Source organism: Phalaenopsis equestris, unplaced genomic scaffold (assembly GCF_001263595.1).
Source record: "Phalaenopsis equestris unplaced genomic scaffold, ASM126359v1 Scaffold000203, whole genome shotgun sequence".
In the NCBI taxonomy this organism is placed as follows: Eukaryota; Viridiplantae; Streptophyta; class Magnoliopsida; order Asparagales; family Orchidaceae; genus Phalaenopsis; species Phalaenopsis equestris.
This window is the reverse complement of record NW_018164645.1, coordinates 2,023,602-2,032,369: the sequence shown is the minus strand read 5'-3', so window position 1 is coordinate 2,032,369 and position 8,768 is coordinate 2,023,602.

The window sequence follows — 8,768 nt, the reverse complement described above, 5'->3', positions numbered from 1 at the left end:
GCCGATTCCGGCCTTTGTGGTCCAGCAAGATATTGCCAAGCCCTCTTGCACATAGCCTTTAGTCACGTGGGAACCGTCCTGTTAAATGTATTAATCACAAATCTATCCTATTGTCGGAACTTATTTAATATTTAATAAATGTAATTATTCTTATTTTTAAAATTTCAATTATATAATTTAATGGTTTGATTGCATTAAGTAGTGATAAGTTATAAACATATCTAATAATCCATAGATTTGAGACAAAAATAGTTACATAGCATTTTTCTTCTATGTTTTGGGTATCAATATTCATTTTCTAAGGAAATTTACGTAATTTTGCAAATACAAATAAATTTTTTTTGGCATTTCATAGTGCATTTTTTTTATCATAATTACTTTAAATGTTTAAATTAAATGATTTAATTATTATTATTTCACTTCATGGTTTAATTATATTAAAGAACAATATGATGTAAAATTAATTATCTCTATAATAAAGTAGACCCATCAATAAAAAATATAATAATGTGTACATCCAACATAGATTTCATAAGTTATTAGGGAAGCACAACCACTAAATGGGTCTTTTAGGTCTGATGGATCGAGCCCAATTGTCATATATTTAACTGTGAGCTGTGATAGACAAATCTCTCTCTCTCTCTCTCTCTCTCTCTCTCTCTCTCTCTCTCTCTCTCTCTCTCTCTCTCTCTCTCTCTCTCTCTCTCTCTCTCTCTCTCTCTCTCTCTCTCTCTCTCTATATATTATTACTAAATAATTTTTAGTGTGGCTAAGATAGATCAAGTATATCTCACGTCAACCATAAAGCTACTAATCATTGTTAGATTTTATTAGAAAGAAGATAGATATTTTGTCGAATTTAAAAAAAATTAATTTTTTTCGGAGTATAAATTAAATATATAAAAATATAAAATTGAATAACCCTCAGCTATCAATATCCACTTTTATGAGAGCGAGAGAGCTTGAGGCATGCGGAAGAACTTGAAGCTTTGAGAATGAGCTCAAGCACAACATCACTCATACCATCGTTGACTTTTGTCGAGATCCGTCAACCAATATTGATCACCGCCTATCGTCGTCAACCGCTGCTGACATTTGCGACCATTTGTCTGCCAGCACCGATCACTATCATCATTGCCCGTTCCTTGCAAATATTTCATCTACATGTTGAAGTTGTAATTTGGAAGGCTTAGAAAAATCATTTCCCGCGGGTGGGACAAAGTGTTTATGTAATTATCAACTTATAGTTGATTTTTACAACTGCAATAGGCCCCGTGATTTTTTACCCTTCTTGGTTTTCCACTTAAAAACTCTTGGTGTCTCAACTAGTTGTTTTCTTTTATCTGAGTGAGTGCAGAATTCTTGTACAACACTAAAACGATAATTCATCACTCCACAGTCGTGAATCTTCTAACACATATCACTAATTACAAGATAGTTGTTTTTAAACATAAAATGTTTATCCTATAAGTATTTAATGGGGGAATATTATTTTATAATTTTTTAATAAATACTAAAATTACAACTTTTATGTGTATAATATGTAATAAATATACCCATCCTAAAATAAAATGATAAACGAGTCAAAGAGATAAAATTTGATATGATTTGAATAGTTTGAGTTATCTCACATGAAAGAGAAATAAATCAAGCCACATGTGTATAAAATAGAAGTGGCAACGAATTAATACTCAAATGTAGATGAGATGGTGGACTGGTGATTGGATATTTCCTCCTGCACCGAATGGTCATATGCTTGAAGTTTACTGACCCAAATTTATTAAAAAGAAAAAAAATCAAATCTCAACTTAAAAATAAAATAATTCTCTTAAATCAGATTAAATAACTAGAAAAATAAATTTTATTAGCATTAAAAATTAAAATTTGATACATTGCTTATTGCAAAAATTTAAAATTTTTAATGAAATCAACACAAAATTTATGATGAATTTATATGGAGTTCATATTTATCAATAATTTTTTAATGTATTTCTTCGATGGAACTAAGTTTGTGCATTGAGAGAAATTAGAATATAAAAAAATAGCAAAATCTAACAATTTGGCTTTTTATAAAATCCATTCATGAAAATTCGAGTAAAATTAAATTTGCTTTTTTCTTTTTTTTCTAGTTTATAAATTTTGTTAGTGGAAAATGTTATTGATATGTTTGGGTTATATTGGGCTAAATTATGCCATAGTTATGGGCTTTACGCTATGCGGGCTTCCTTTCCCAGAAATTGTGTTGGATAAATGTGTTTAGATTTAACCCAAAACTTGATTGGTCTAATTTTTGTGTAATCATATTTGAGCATGTTTTCTTGGCTCTATTAAGTTAAATATTATATATTTAATAAACTTGAACGACGAGCTGAAAGTATTGTATATTCACCTAAACAAACTTACTATAGTTTTTTCTTGCTGCTGATGGGGGCTACAAATGAGTCGAGCATTTGACAAACTATTCATAACTTGGCTTGATAAAGAAATCATTATTGCTGGCTTGATTGACTATTTAAACAATTTCGAACATTTTTTTAAATGCTCGATTGTTGAATAAACGAGTTTGAACATGTCCTTGTTTCATTTGTTATGTTCAGGAATAATATCATTTAAAGTTCGCGAACATCCTGCTCGTTAAGATGCTTCGAGTTCGAAAATTAGATCCATTTAATGATGAATAAAATGGGTTGAAGCTTACTTTGAGCTTGTGAATAAGCTCGTTTAAAGCTTAATTTAAAATTCATTCATGTTAAATTGAAGTTTAATATGTACTACATAAAATAAGATAAAGGCTTATTTGCTTAGTTCTTCGTTCATATTACACATCTATATGCTTGTTTGTTATGCATTTAGTATATCATTCATTTAAAAGATCATTTATCTTTATAAGCTCAATAAAGCTCGTTTGATTAGAAAATAATTAGCTCAACAATACTAGTCGTTATTTTGTTCGGTGAGTTGTATTTAGTTAGAATATAAATAACCCAATAGCTCTAATTTTAATTTACTCAACAAATATTAGTTAGAAAGAAATTAAATAGCTTGATAATTTACTTGTTAATATGCTTGACAATGACTCAATCATCACACTGTGAAACGAAAAAAAATCAAGATCAACAAGAACTAAGATTGAACATAATTACAAAACTTAATTAAAGCTCGAGCTCAAATTTTATAAATAAGCTCAACTTTGAACACAACCTTAAAAGCTCGATTTGAGTTAGATGTTACTGACTAAACGTCACCTGTGTGGCTTTAGCGCTCTTCCTTGACACTAAATCAGTCTGCACTCACAACACTTGAATTTGTAAGCACAAAATACTCTAAGAAGAAAGTAGGGAGAAGTATTGAAGAAAGGAAAACTTCACTAAAAAGAAGAATTACAACACTTGAATACTTGGAAGCTCGGAAGGTTTTATTGGGTCCTTTCTTGGATGCCTACAAATGAGGGAATGGAGTCCTATTTATAGCCTCCTCCAAGTTCAAGGGAAATCTTCTAGAATACATTAGATTATTCTTGTTTCTAGATTGTTCTATACAATACTTATATGCATACATGACCTTAGAACCTTTTAGGTTATTATTGGATTATCCTTGGAGTTTTTCCTTCTAACTTTTCTCTAGAATATGATGGAGTTTTATAGAATTTATTGGATTGTACTCATCTATCCGCCTTTTCTAAAATCTTCCATCTTATGATTTTCTTGTCAATTTGTTAAATATGGCAAACCGTGACATAGAGCCGCACTCGAGCTCGAATTTCATAAATAAGCTTAAGGTTGAACATAGCCCTCCTCAACTCGGCTCAGTTCATTTGCAACTCTACCAACGATATATAATAATTTACTCATCGAAAAAAAAAAAAAAAAACAAAATAAAAATACAAAAAATGCACTAAGTATTTTATGTAGGTTCATCTAATGATGATTGCATATTGTTTCTACCATGTTTCAGTACTACCGAGTACACTTTCAAGTTGGTGCGATCTCACCATATAAGAAAAAATGGATGCTCATATTATAATTATTTCAAAGCCATAAAAAAAAATAATGTTGAGATATATAAAATAATTCACACACACACACACACACACACACATATATATATATATATCTCACATGCCCCGACTCATTGATGGCGGCTTCGGCGTAAGATAGTCGGGTCGAGGGTTTGATCCCCAATGCCGGAGGGTTCTCGAATTTTCAGCACACCGGAAAGGCTCACGGATCTGATGGGAGCTCGAGCAAAGGAGATGATCAATGGTCTCCTATCGTTATGATTTAAATGAGATCAATTAAAATGCATTACTTTCAAGCACATTAATCTGTAAACAGTTGAAACTATGCAAAATAATGACATGATATTCCACAAATCGTAATTTAAATTAATGAAGCAAATAATCTTGTGATCAAATGTACTATGCTTTTTAACTCTTTATGTGCACATGACACGAAACCAAATTCTCTTATTATTTACTGCTATTTAACAATAATAATTTTTTTTTTTATTTTTTTCTAAAATTAAAATATGCATAACGCATAGAATATGATAACCGCATCATTTAAATATGGTTAATGGCACACATGGGACAACAAGCCTTGATTTTCTCCTTCAACATATAGTACGATGGTCTGCCTTTTCTCTTTAATTTTTATTTTTCTCGGAACTTTAACAATTATTAAAACTTGTTTGGTTTCCAACAACTTGAAATGGTCAATAATTCATTATAACTTCAATTCCAAGCAATAGTCATATAAATTTTAGAGGTTAGATATATAAATACATTGGAATTATGTACGTAAATTTTCTTTACTTTTAAAAAGGGGTAGCAACAAGTCACGTGCAATTACTTGTGGCCACTCAATTGTACATCAAATTTTCAATTAATTAGCACAATTATTTATAGCGCATGGATGAGTAACAAGTTTAATGAAAATAATATATATATATATATATATATATATATATGTGCGTGAGATGGAGATATATATATATATATTTGAGAGACAAATTTGAACGCCCACCTAACTCCTAAAAAAAGAAAAAGAAATCTTTATAAGCTAATTATTTATATATAATGTTGCCAAACTAACTTTAATTTGAATTCAAGCCAACTTGAAAATTTGAATCAAAATAAACAATTACAGTAAGATGTACATGTTAAATAAATAAATAGATCTGCCATTAGAATATGCCCGTGATTTAGAACGCGACTCAAGATAGACACAGTTTAAAATATTAGTTATCATATTCCATGTCTAATTTTAATGATATTTTTATTTAGGAAATGCTGTCAATTTATATGTATTTACATATCCAACATCTAAAATTCAATTTTTACATATATGCTACAGTTCACTTCTTCACTAATAATGTGGACAAGCCGACCATATCCTTGCAATGAAATATACAGATAACCAAATAAAAAAAAACTATGTACCATACATCTTAGACTGAGTTGTAGCAATGAATCATTTAGCAGTGATAAATATTTTCACGAATAGCCTTTTAGTAACTTAAGAAAAATCAACAATATAATGGTCTTTTATCATTGGCTAATTTAAAAAAATAAAAGTGATTTTATTAGCATTCTACAATAAATTTTTTAGTATTTTCCTCTCATAATTTGTTAAAATCTCTACAAGAAAAATAATTTGATCAAATTACGTTCGAAAATAAAATTATTATTATTTTATCTCATTATATTTTGGACGACAATTTTTAAGATAGATGAGAAATATTAGTAGTTTGAACAATGCTCATTAAAATAATAGAATTTACATACTAGGCACAGATGTTTCATATATTTACATATATATTACTTTGGCACTTTAAATATATATGTATGAAAAGTTATATTTGACTTTTTTTTTTTTTAAATAGTAATAATTTTATTCAATATTTGAGTGATGAGCGTGTGAAATATATAAGTATATAAAAGCTGTGCGGTATGTTTGTGAATGCTTCTAAAATAATTGAATTACTTTTATACTGCTAAAAGCTATTGAGGTTATCAACAGTTGATGACTTCTACAAATAGAACATTTAAATGAATAATAACGAACGCTTTGGTAGCAATTTTTTTTTTACCATGGTAGCATGGACTTTTCTACCTGCTGCACGTGGAAGAAAACATCCGGGCCCACCAGCCGTCCACCATCAAATTGAGTGACACGTGGCCACCTCTTCAAAACCGGCCTCGTGATTTCCCTCTTTAAAATGGGAAGTGCTCCAACCAACGCGAACCAATCAGCTACACCCAACTTGTGGGCCCCAGGAGAATTGTCCATGTCGGCGTGACCGGATTGCTCCCTTCAACGGACGAACGGTCAGATGGAGCTGATGCGCCAATGGGCCACCCCTTCACGCTGGGCGCCGTCAAATCGAAGTCGTGGATCTGGGTGAGCTGGTCCGGTTCTCCGCCCAACCTCACACTTTCTAACAAGCCCAACTGCATCCCACATGCGGTTGGCCAGCCGGTCAAGTCAAACTTTAAATTAAAATTAAAAAAAAAAGGCGAGTTTAGCTTTAATCGCAAGAAAATGGATTGGAATTTTAGCTAGATTGGATGGAAACAATTGAGGATGATGATGAATGCCATATAGATGAGAGCGGAGCATTGACATAGTAAAATGAAACAGGTGAGAGAAGGATTTTTGGAATATGAAGTGGGGCCGGGTAATATTAATTAAAAGGGTGTGATGTTGAGTGTTGGGAAAGGGTGAGTTTTTGATAAGGAGTTTATGTTGTGTTCACGTGAATATCACGTGGAGGAACTCTTGCAGGGGCCCGGATCCGTTTCGTGAAATGCGGTGACAGCTGGGAGAAGACAAATGGACAACGTAGCGGGCAGAGCAGCGCCAGAGCAGCGATGTTCATTCATGAAAAATTGCATCGTTGATGGCTCAGCTCCTATAACTAAATTATTACTATACTGGTGAAGGAATCAAGGATAATTATTTTTTATATTTATTTATTTATGAAGCCAATATTATGTTCCTGGTGAAATTGAGTTGTTTTTTTTTTAAGAAAAAAAAAGTCTTTGTAATCAATCTAATATATTTATTCATCTAATATTTAAATAAATGGGTGCATACTATATATATATATATAATTGGCATGATTTACCATAACTATCTAAAAAATAGAAAGAGGCGGATAAGAAATTTAAAATAAAAGTGTTTTTAGATGTTAGCGATAAATTTTTATCATCTAACAAAAATCTCAAGGCGCGACATAACTCTCAAGGCATTTTTTTACAAAAGAAAACATCTAGTAATTAGGAAGTTCGATTTGACCAAACTTATTGCCAAATTGACCAGTCAGACAAGACCAACAGAATCATAACAAATTAGGTTGATCTGAGTCAAATCAATTCCTTATTGAGTCATTAAACTGTTTTTTTAAGCTTTCAATGCATAATTGGAATGTCAAACATATTTCAAAACCTTCATGTTTATAGTATGATCAAGCGTTTTGACAAGACAAATACAACGAGTCAAAAATCACCCAATGTTGATATCATGAAGGAATTTACATGTTCACTCAACGTTGCCTGATTGAGGGAACCTCTCTAGGTTGTCTGATTAGAGTGGTTCGGATTCGTTACATATTTGTGAAAAACACTCTATAAATAGAGCCCCACACCAGTTTTGAAAATGAGAAATACTCCGAGCCAAATAAAGATAAAAGCTTGCAGAAAAAGAAGTTGAACCCCAACACCATTTCTACACTGAATATCAGACACTCCTCCCACTCTTGCAACCTTCGACCATCATCAAACACCACCTCGTGGCCACTTTCGACCACCCTTAGTTGTCGTTCGTTCATTCTAGAAAAGTCTCATGTAGAGTCACAACATGCACAACAAAATACCATTGTGCATTATGAATAGTGAAGCACCTGACAGATCAATACATCATCGAATACACTATGAAACAATGCACCTCAAATATGATGACACATCCCGATAACATTGTAACAAGGCACCTCGTATGTGACGCAAAAAAATCTCTTAAAGATTATATAACAACGCACCTTAAATATCATGCAACGACACATCCGATAACAATGTAATAATACACCACACATACAGTGCAACGACGTCACTCGAAAATGGTTGCATTCTCCGAACTCCTAAAGCTCTCTCCTTGCCGCTTCTGACTCCAGCTTCTGCAGCATACGAATATCATCACAACTAACCACTATGACCTGCCTAACCATTTGTGGTCTCTTTGGCTCACAGCTCGTGTATCTTTCGACTCCGACCTCTGTAACCTAAGAACGTAATCACAGCTCACCACTACGACCTATGTGGCCCACAACTCGTGTAGCTCTCAACTCCATCCTCTACAACATATGAACATTATCATGGGTCACCATAAGAATTATGTGATAAACTACGAACTACGTGATCCACAACTCATGCAACTCCTGACTTCGACCACTACGACATACTGACATCATTGTAGCTCATCATAAAAACCCACGTATTCCGTAACTCGTGCAGTTTCCAACTTTGACGTCTGAAACTACGGAGGTCATCACAACTCACCTCTACCATCTACGTAGCTCACAACTCGTGTAGTTCCCAAATCTGAATTTTGTGGCCTACAAACATCATCACAGCTCACCACTACAACTTATGTGATCACCTACGGCCCAAGTAGCTCACAACTCATTCAACTTGTGACTATGACCTTTATAGGTTACAAATGTTATCACAACTCACAACTATGACCTACGTGTCTCATAGCTCGTGTAACCCC